Source organism: Tenrec ecaudatus, chromosome 13 (genome assembly GCF_050624435.1).
Source record: "Tenrec ecaudatus isolate mTenEca1 chromosome 13, mTenEca1.hap1, whole genome shotgun sequence".
NCBI lineage: Eukaryota > Metazoa > Chordata > Mammalia > Afrosoricida > Tenrecidae > Tenrec > Tenrec ecaudatus.
Window position 1 is genome coordinate 119084542 of NC_134542.1, and position 8796 is coordinate 119093337.

Consider the following 8796-nt stretch of genomic DNA (forward strand, 5'->3'; position numbering starts at 1 on the left):
ATTAAAATTAATTCACTATCCCCTAAGCAAAAACTCTTCCTCCTTCACACATGGTAACCATAGATCAAGTCCCCCCCCCCTTTCTTTTGTAATGTTCCTGATATAACATTCAGATTTCCATACTTAAAACACTTCTAGAAAAGAGTTGTATATCCATTGTCAAATAAGCTTAATGCTCACTCGTGCCTCACAGATCCACTAATTACTCCCTAATTCCCCTCCCCCTTCCATATAAACCATTGCCTCAGTTATTGTCTCCATGCATCCACTTCTTTTTTGCTTCCAAATAGGTAGACAATAGCAAAAACAATTAAAAACCCAAAAAAGAAACATAAAGAAAAATAATAATAACATAAAGATACAAATTTAAGTAGAGTATAAAACAGAGAAGGCACCTACTTCTCTTTTCCTGTCCTCCTCTTCATCTGCCTCCTTGGTTGCTGTGGTAGTTGCATAATCTGTTGTCAATTTGAGACTTAAGAATGAAGGGGTGGAGTTTAGTCTGTCAGTGCGGGTGCAGTTTGATGACCTCATTTGGAGGCATTGAGGAGATAAATAGTTCCCTGGAGGCGGGACACAAGCTCATGCCCTGTGAGACATTCCTGTGAACAAGACACATGAAGCGACACTAGAGCCCTGGAGCTGAAGGAGCCACGTGGAGACCCTTGACAGCATTGAGATGTTTCCGCCTCCACTGGATCCAAAAGAATTTCCACTCACTGGCATGTGGTCTTCCTGCATTCGACATCATTGTATATGTTGTGTGAGTCTGAAAAGAATTTATAGTCTGGTATTGGATATATGGGCTAATTTCAGACTTAGTGACTTCAACTGGACTGGGCAGGTATGCTTTCTTAATGTACAGTTGCTCTTTGATATAAAGTTCTCTCTTGTACACATATGAATGTCTATGAATTTTTTCCCTAGTCAACCCAGAGTAACACAGTTGTGGAGTTTCACATGTTCACTTTCCAGGCACTAGGTAGAGGTGCCCATGGTTTATGACAAGATTTAGCTAGATCCATCCTCTAGGTGATCATATTCTGGGTACAAGATCTTAACATGGCTCTGTTCAATACTTACCTTCATTGAAAAATGAATGAAGATAAGGGCATTACAGCAAAGTGGGGTGAAAAAAAGCAGATGGTGCCAGGCTATCAATTATCTGGGGTCTAAAAGGCTTGTCTTCAAAGAAGCAGCCATCTAAGTCAGGTGTCAAGGAAGTCCACAATGAAGAAGCACACCAGCATGTGGCATCCAAAGATAGTGACAATTAAATTCAAATGTAATGAAGGAAAAAGTCCCAGAGCTCAAATGATGAACATCCATCTTGTCGAAGGGTAGGTGAACAGTGAGAACTCAAAATCCATCTGAAGAATATCTAGTCATATTAAACCTCTGGTAAATCCCCTTGAAAAGGTTTACCATCAGACAGAGATGATTGTGAACTTGATCACAGTGGATCAGACCATGGCATAATATGACAATTGGTCAGTTGACCTACCTCTTGATCCAACCTGTACTTGCTCTAAGGTAAAGTATTTCCCACTTGTTCCATAACAGTATTTTTTTTGCTGAACTTTAAAATATTGATGGTAGTCTTTCCTTTCTCATTCTTTATTTTCATTTTTATCTTTATATTATTATTATTTTCTTCTTGCAGCTTTATTTTAGTTTTGGTTTTGGTTGTTTCTATTGGGTTTCCAAAGTTGTAACGCACAGACACGGATCCCTAGAGACAATAACTGATGCAATGGTCTATAGGGCCCTAGGGGAGTAGAGGAGTAGCAAGGGTGAGGAAATTTTGGGAGCAAACAATGAATGTGGGAGGGGGAAAGAACATAAGAATTCATTATGATATATATGCATATATACATATATATTTTACAACACTGTAAACATTAAGTCAGTGAATATTTTTTTAACATTTTATTTTATTTTTTCAATCTTTTTATTGGGGCTCATAAGGCTCTTATCACAATCTGTACATACATCAATTGAGCAAAGCACCCTTATACATTCGTTGCACTCATCATTCTCATAATTCACCTTCCACTTGGGTTCCTGGAATCAGCTCGGTTTCCCTTTTTTGCCCCTGTCCCCCTCCCTCCCCGATGCCACCCCTGGTCCCTTGATAGTTTATAAATAATTATTATATCTTATCTTACACTCCCCGGCGTCTTCCCCTTACCCACCTCCCCATTGCCCATCTCCAAGAGAGGAGGTTACACATAGGTCTCCGAGATTGGTTCTCCCTTTCTACACCCCCTTCCCTCCTGGTGTCGCCACTCCCACCGCTGGTGTTGAGGGGTTTGTCTGTCCTAGATTCCCTGTGTTTCCAGATCCCTACTGCACCGCTGTACATCTTCTGGTATAACCAGGCCCGCTAGGTAAAATTGGGGTCATGATAATTGGGAGGGGAGGAAGCGTTCAGGAACTAGAGGAAGGTTTTTAGTTTCATTGTTGCTACACTGAACCCTGAGTGACTCATCTCCTCCCCACTACCCCTCTGGAAGAGATGGGATGTCCAGCTGTCTACAGTTGGGCATTGGGTCCCCATCATGTACTCCCCCTCTTTCACGGTGATATGATTCTCACCACCACCCCACCTTTGTTGTTGGAGACCTGGTCTCCTCTGCCCTTCATGATCACCTATATGTTGGTGTGCTGCTTCCGTGTGAGCTTGGTTGCTTCTGGGCTAGATGGCCGCTTGTTTGCTTTCAAGCCTTTAAGTCCCCAGACACTATGTCTCTCAGTAGCCGGGCACCATCAGCCTTCTTCACCACACTTGCTTATGCACACTTTGGTCTTCAGTGATTATGTGAGGAAGGTGATCACACAATGATTGTTTTTGTTCCTTGGTGTCTGCTACATGGTCCATTCAACACCTTGTATTCGTTTAGGCCGTGTGCTTCTTCTCTTTGGGCTTTGTTGCTTCTGAGCTAGATGGCCGCTTATTTGCCTTCAAGCCTTTAAGACCCCAGACGCTATATATTTTTGATAGCCGGGAACCATCAGCTTGTCTGCTAGCTTAAGGTGGGTCTCTTGCAGGAAGCAGATTGATGGGTTATGTTTTCTAATCCAGTCCTCCAGCCTCTTACTTTTAATGTACGAATTGAGCCCATTGGTATTCAGAGTGATTATTACTATCTCTGGCTTCATAGTTTCCATACTCTGTTTTGTGTTTTGGGTCTTTACCTATCTCCCTTCATATCAGTGTGCTGCGTTTGAGTGAGGGTTTCTATCATGTCCTCTTTTCCATCTGAGACCCTGTTGTCCTGGTACTTGTTGCTGGCATGTTAACTTCTAGATGGAGATGGGATATATGGTGGCCTCCCGATGGTTCTAGTTGGAGCTTGATCTTCTGGCCATAGTGAGTCCGCCAGTATCTTCTGCAGGGTCGGGTGACTTGAAGCATATTTTTGAGTTCTTCCTTGTCCTGGAAGACCCTTACCCTCTATCTTAATGGATAACTTGGCAGGGTATAGGATTCTGGGTGAGGCATTTTTATCTTTCAGTTTTTGGAAGATGTTGCTCCATTCTCTCCTCCTTCATGGTTTCTGCTGATAAGTCTGAGCATATTCTTACCTGCGCTCCTTTGTATGTGACTGTCTTCCTTTCTCTTGCTGCTCATAAATTTTCTCTTTTTCCTCTAAGTTGGATATTTTTACTATTATATGTCTTGGCGTGTTGCTCTTGGTGTTTACCTTAGCCGGCGTCCTCTCTGCTTCCTGTATGAAAGTCTGATTCTCCTTTGCTAGGTTGGGAAAATCTTCTTCCAGAAATTCCTTTGCTATCTTTGCTGTCCATTTTTGTGTTATGTTGTGTTCCGGTAGACCGATTATTCGAACATTATTCCTCTTCATAGCATCTGTCATTGATCTCAGGCTGTCTTCTGTTTCATTAATTTTCCCATCTGATTGTTTTTCTTGCTTGCTTCGTTCGGTTTGAGTGTCCTCAGTTCACTGATACGGTTCTCAGCCTCCTCAAGCCTAGATGTAGCTTCTGTGACCTTTTGTGTGGCCTCTGCTACCTCCTCTGTTAGTTTCTGCAGTTCCTTTTGGTGGGTAGAATTCATCCCCTCTATTGTGGACTTCATCCCCTCTATTGTGTATTTCATCCCTTCTATTGTTGCATCCTTATTCTGGGTTGCTTCTCTTAGCTCCTGTATTACTGCAAGCAGAGTTCTGAAGATTTCCTTTTGTGGCTGATCCATATCTGTTTCTTCTATGAGTGACATTAGGTCTGTTTAAGTGCCTCGTTTCTCTGCTTTCTTTGTTGGGAGTGATGTGGTCTGTTGATTTTTTCTTGATTCTTTCATAGGCCCCATGCTTCTGGGAGACCGAGGTAACCTTATCTATGTTATTGTTAAGGATTCTTTCAGGCAATTGCCTATGACCTACTGTAAAGGTGGGTCAGACTGCTGTGTAGACCGAGTTCCCTGTTGGGTTGGTAACCCTCAGTGCAGAGATGTATCAGCAGCTGGAATGGGGGCTGGAGCCTCAGTGAGTGTCCTCAGGCTGCTTTGACCAGGTGTGACAGGGTACCCTTAGCAACCCCCTTTATGGGGAGTGGAGGTTAGTAATAAAAAGGATTTAAAAAGTTAACGATTTAAAAATAGTTTTTAACAAAATATTGGGAAGGAGGAAGAAAAAAATTGGAGAGAGAGGGAGGAGAATCTGTAATAGAAGAGGGACAAGCTGTGATACTAGTAGAGGTGGAAGGAGAAGAAAAAAAGAGAGAGAAGGAGAATCTATAGAAAAGGGGCAGAAGAGAAATAAAAGCATTAATGAAAAAGTAGGAAGGAAGGAGAGAGAGAGTACAGCACAGAAAGTAAAATAACGGGAAGAAGAAATTAAAAACAAAACAAAAAACACAAAAAGGCAAAAAAAAACCTATGCTAGATGGAGGATGTGTAGATGTGTATATCTGAAAATTTCCCCCTTTTCCTCTAAGCGCTGGTGATGCCTAATAGAGCGCAGAAGTGGGTGAGTTCGTGTTGTCCCAAGATATGGTGCTGATCTATGTGATGGTGGGAATGCTCTTCAGCTCAGCAAGCCCTTCTAGGTCCAGACGCTCCCCACTGGCAGTCCTTGTGCTCTAGCTGGGAAGTGCTAGGACAGCTAAGGGTACTGTGGGGGGCACAGGCCACTGTGCCCGTCTCCTGTGGTGGCTGGGGAGGGCTGCGGCAGGCTTAGGGCTGGCACTGGGGACCCCACAGGGCCCCCAGGTGGTGAGAGCCGGCTGGAGCTCACTGACGGCTCCGCAGGGACTGCAAAGCTGAGTCCTAGGCTCCACCGCAGTTGGAATGTTTGATCTGCCGGGCTGTGAGCGGGCACGGGAAGGCCCCTTGGACAGCAGCATGAAACGGCAGGGGGCAATGGCCCCTGTTCTCCGCCCAGGCTCAGAGCTCAGAGCCGTGTGGACAATGGCGGCTTGGCGCGAAACCGCAGGGGGCAATGGTGCCCGTCCTCTGCCCCCACTCAGAGCTCAGAGCTGTGCGGACAGCAGCGGCTTGGTGCGAAACCGCAGGGGGCAATGGCGCCTGTCCTCCGTTCAGGCTCAGAGCTCAGAGCAGTGGCTGCCGGGGTCCCTGCAGCACCCTGGGGAAGGCACCCACTCTTGTGCCTGGCACCGGGAGGGGCCCTCGGGCAGACTCAGCAGCGCGGGCCACGGCGCTCTGCGGAAGCGCAGGGTCCGGGACAGGCGCGGGTTGGGCTATGGCTCCCGCCGGCGGGAAATGCTCAGCGCAGGGTCCTTGCCGGGAGTGGAGCTGTTGCTAGGCTGCAGGGGGTGGGTGGGGGTGGGCGGCCGGCACACAGAGGGCCGGTGGAGAGGTCCTCGGCAGCAGTGTGAGTGGTGGTCACCCGTGGGGGTCGCCAGACAACCTGCGGGTCTGCCCCCCAGAGCTTGGATAAATGGAGGGAGGGACACGGCCCCAGGGCAGATCTCTGCCTTGAAGGGAGAGGGGAACCACGGGAGAGGAAAACTTCTCTCCTAGTGGGGATCCGCGAGTGGGCCGCTGGTGTAGGGGAGCGCGTGACCTGCTGCGCTGGTCTAAGCAGGGCAGGCAAGCGACTCTGGGCGGGGGTCCGGTTTGGGGATGGAGCTTAGGCTAGTCGCCAGTGAGATGGTGGCAGCTTAGTGACCAGAGATGTCCCACGAGTCCGGTCCTGTTTCACCTAGACCCCTGCTCAGGACAAATGTGTGGGGTGGTACTGAGGTGCTGTCCCAGGGGGATATTTCACTCACCAGACCCCTACTATTCAGCTACCTGGACACCAAATCTGCTTTGTTTGGAGGAGCTCTCAGAGTATGCAGGTGTCCAGGTCGGCCATCTTCCTGGCTTTAAACATTTTATTAGGGACCTATACAACTCTTAACACAATTAATACATACATCAATTGTATAAAGCACATCTGTACATTCTTTGCCCTAATCATTTTCAAAGCATTTGCTCTCCACTTAGACCCTTTGCATCAAGTCCTCTTTTTCCCCCTCCTTCCCCGCTCCTCCGCCCCCCTCTAATGTGCCCTTGATAATTTATAAATTATTATTTTGTCCTATCTTACCCTGTCCGGAGTCTCCCTTCACCCCCTTTTCTGTTGTCTGTCCCCTCAGGGAGGAGGTCATATATAGATCTTTGTGATTGGTTCCCTCTTTCCAACCCACTCACCCTCTACTTTCCCAGTGTCGCCCCTCACACTTTTGGTCCTGAAGGTATCATCCACCCTGGATTCCCTGTGCCTCCATCTCCTATCTGCACCTGTGTACATCCTCTGCTCTATCCAGACTTGCAAGGTAGAGTTTGGATCATGGTAGTTGGGGGGGGGGGGGAAGGAAGCTTTTAGGTACTAGAGAAAAGCTGTATTCTTTATCTGTGCTACATTACACCCTGACTGACTCATCTCCTCCCCTAGACCCCTCTGATTGGGGATCTCCAGCGGCCTACAAATGGGCTTTGGGTCTCTACTCTGCACTTCCCCCTTCATTCACTATGGTAAGATTTTTTTTTTCTGATGCCTTATACCTGATCCCTTCAACACCTCTTGATGGCACAGGCTGGTGTGTTTCTTCCATGTGGGCTTTGTTGCTTCTGAGCTAGATGGCCATTTGTTTACCTTCAATGCTTTAAGACCCCAGACCCTATCTCTTTTGATAGCCGGACACCATCAGCTTTCTTTGCCACATTTGCTTATGCACTTGTTTGTCCTTGGCGATCATATCATGGAGGTATGCAAACAATGATATGATTTTTTGTTCTTTGATGCCTGATATGTGAATATTATATACATCTATTTTTAAAACTACATAAAAACAAAGCTTGACCAAGGGTTACCGTGGGTGGAGGAGATAGGTTTGTTGCTTAGGGGGAAGTCAGTTTATATGAATGGTGGCGGGATAATTTTGAATAGGATATCAATAATGGTTGTAAACATGAAGAGTATAATCAAAGACACTCAATTGTACATATAATAGTGGTTGAATTGGAGAATGTTTTCCTGTGTACATTTTGCCAAAATAAAAATGTAATGATATGAACAAAGAGGAAGAAAAAATTTTAATTGATAGTGATGATAATTGTATACCCCCCACTTTATTAAAAAAAGAAACATATTTATTAATAAAGTATTTATTTGTCTTTCCTCTGTCAAACTCTGAGCCAATTATTTTCCCCAGACTGCCCGGGGAGGTGCAGAGAAGGGAAATTTTGGGCAGACAGACATGGGACAGAGAAATGTGGGGGGTGGATATGGCTCCTTCACATGGCAAAGGGATGAGGAAGGCCACCATCAGGCAGAAAAGCCTGAGGGCCTTCAAGAAGGCAAAGTCCAGGATGGCATAAGAGAAGGGTGGCTGCTTCAGAGAAGGGTTCCTGGCATAACCCAGGATGAGGCTCCCAAACCCAGTCCCAATGCGGGCTCCATAGATGCCACTCCAACTGTGGCAGCCCCAATGAGCTTGGTTGCTGTGTCAAAGTCCACTGAGATATGCTGGTTTGAAAGCTGTGACTAGAGATCAGTGAGGTCAGGGAATGTGGGGCTGCCAAGCTGCTGAAGCGCTCCTCTGTCAGTGCCTGTGCTGTTTCTGCGCGACAGACAAGGGTCACCTCATCAGCTGGGAGGCGCTTCTGACCAGAGGAGGGGTGGAGAAGAATTTGGCGCTGACAAAAATTTTTAAGGGATGAGGGTAGTGGCAGGCGAGCTGCTCCTACTGCAGAGAAGACTGACGTGTATGCCTCTTCTTTGTATGATTGAATTATATCATATGTGCATGAAATTCCAATAAAACTGTTTTTAGAAAAGAAACAGAAGATCATCTGTTACTTACACAGACCCTCAGTGTAGGGCTTTGGTTAACAGGCTCATGGCCCAGTTCCTGTCTTTGTGAATAGCATTCGATTATCACACTGCTATGCCCTTTTCTGCTGCCTGCTGTTGTTTACACAATCAGTAAGGTTGAATATTTGTCTCCAAGTCTATATGACCAATGCAATCATCAATTATAGTTTTCAGAGGTTTTTTGAAAAAAAAATTTACTGACCCCTGATCTAGGGGAAGAGTCTGGATGAAAAAGAGCAAGGCTTCATGAAATACATAATTTTAAAGTATGATGATTTTTGACAGAATATAATACTTAAAAATTCACTAAAAATATGTCAGAACTACCAACCCCAGTTAGACAGTGGTGACTTGCCTAGCTGTTAAATGAAAATTCAATCTTTCAGAACCACCAACTTCTCTGTGAGAGAATTAGTGGTCGAATAATCTCATAAGGAAATACAGGCTTGGAAAT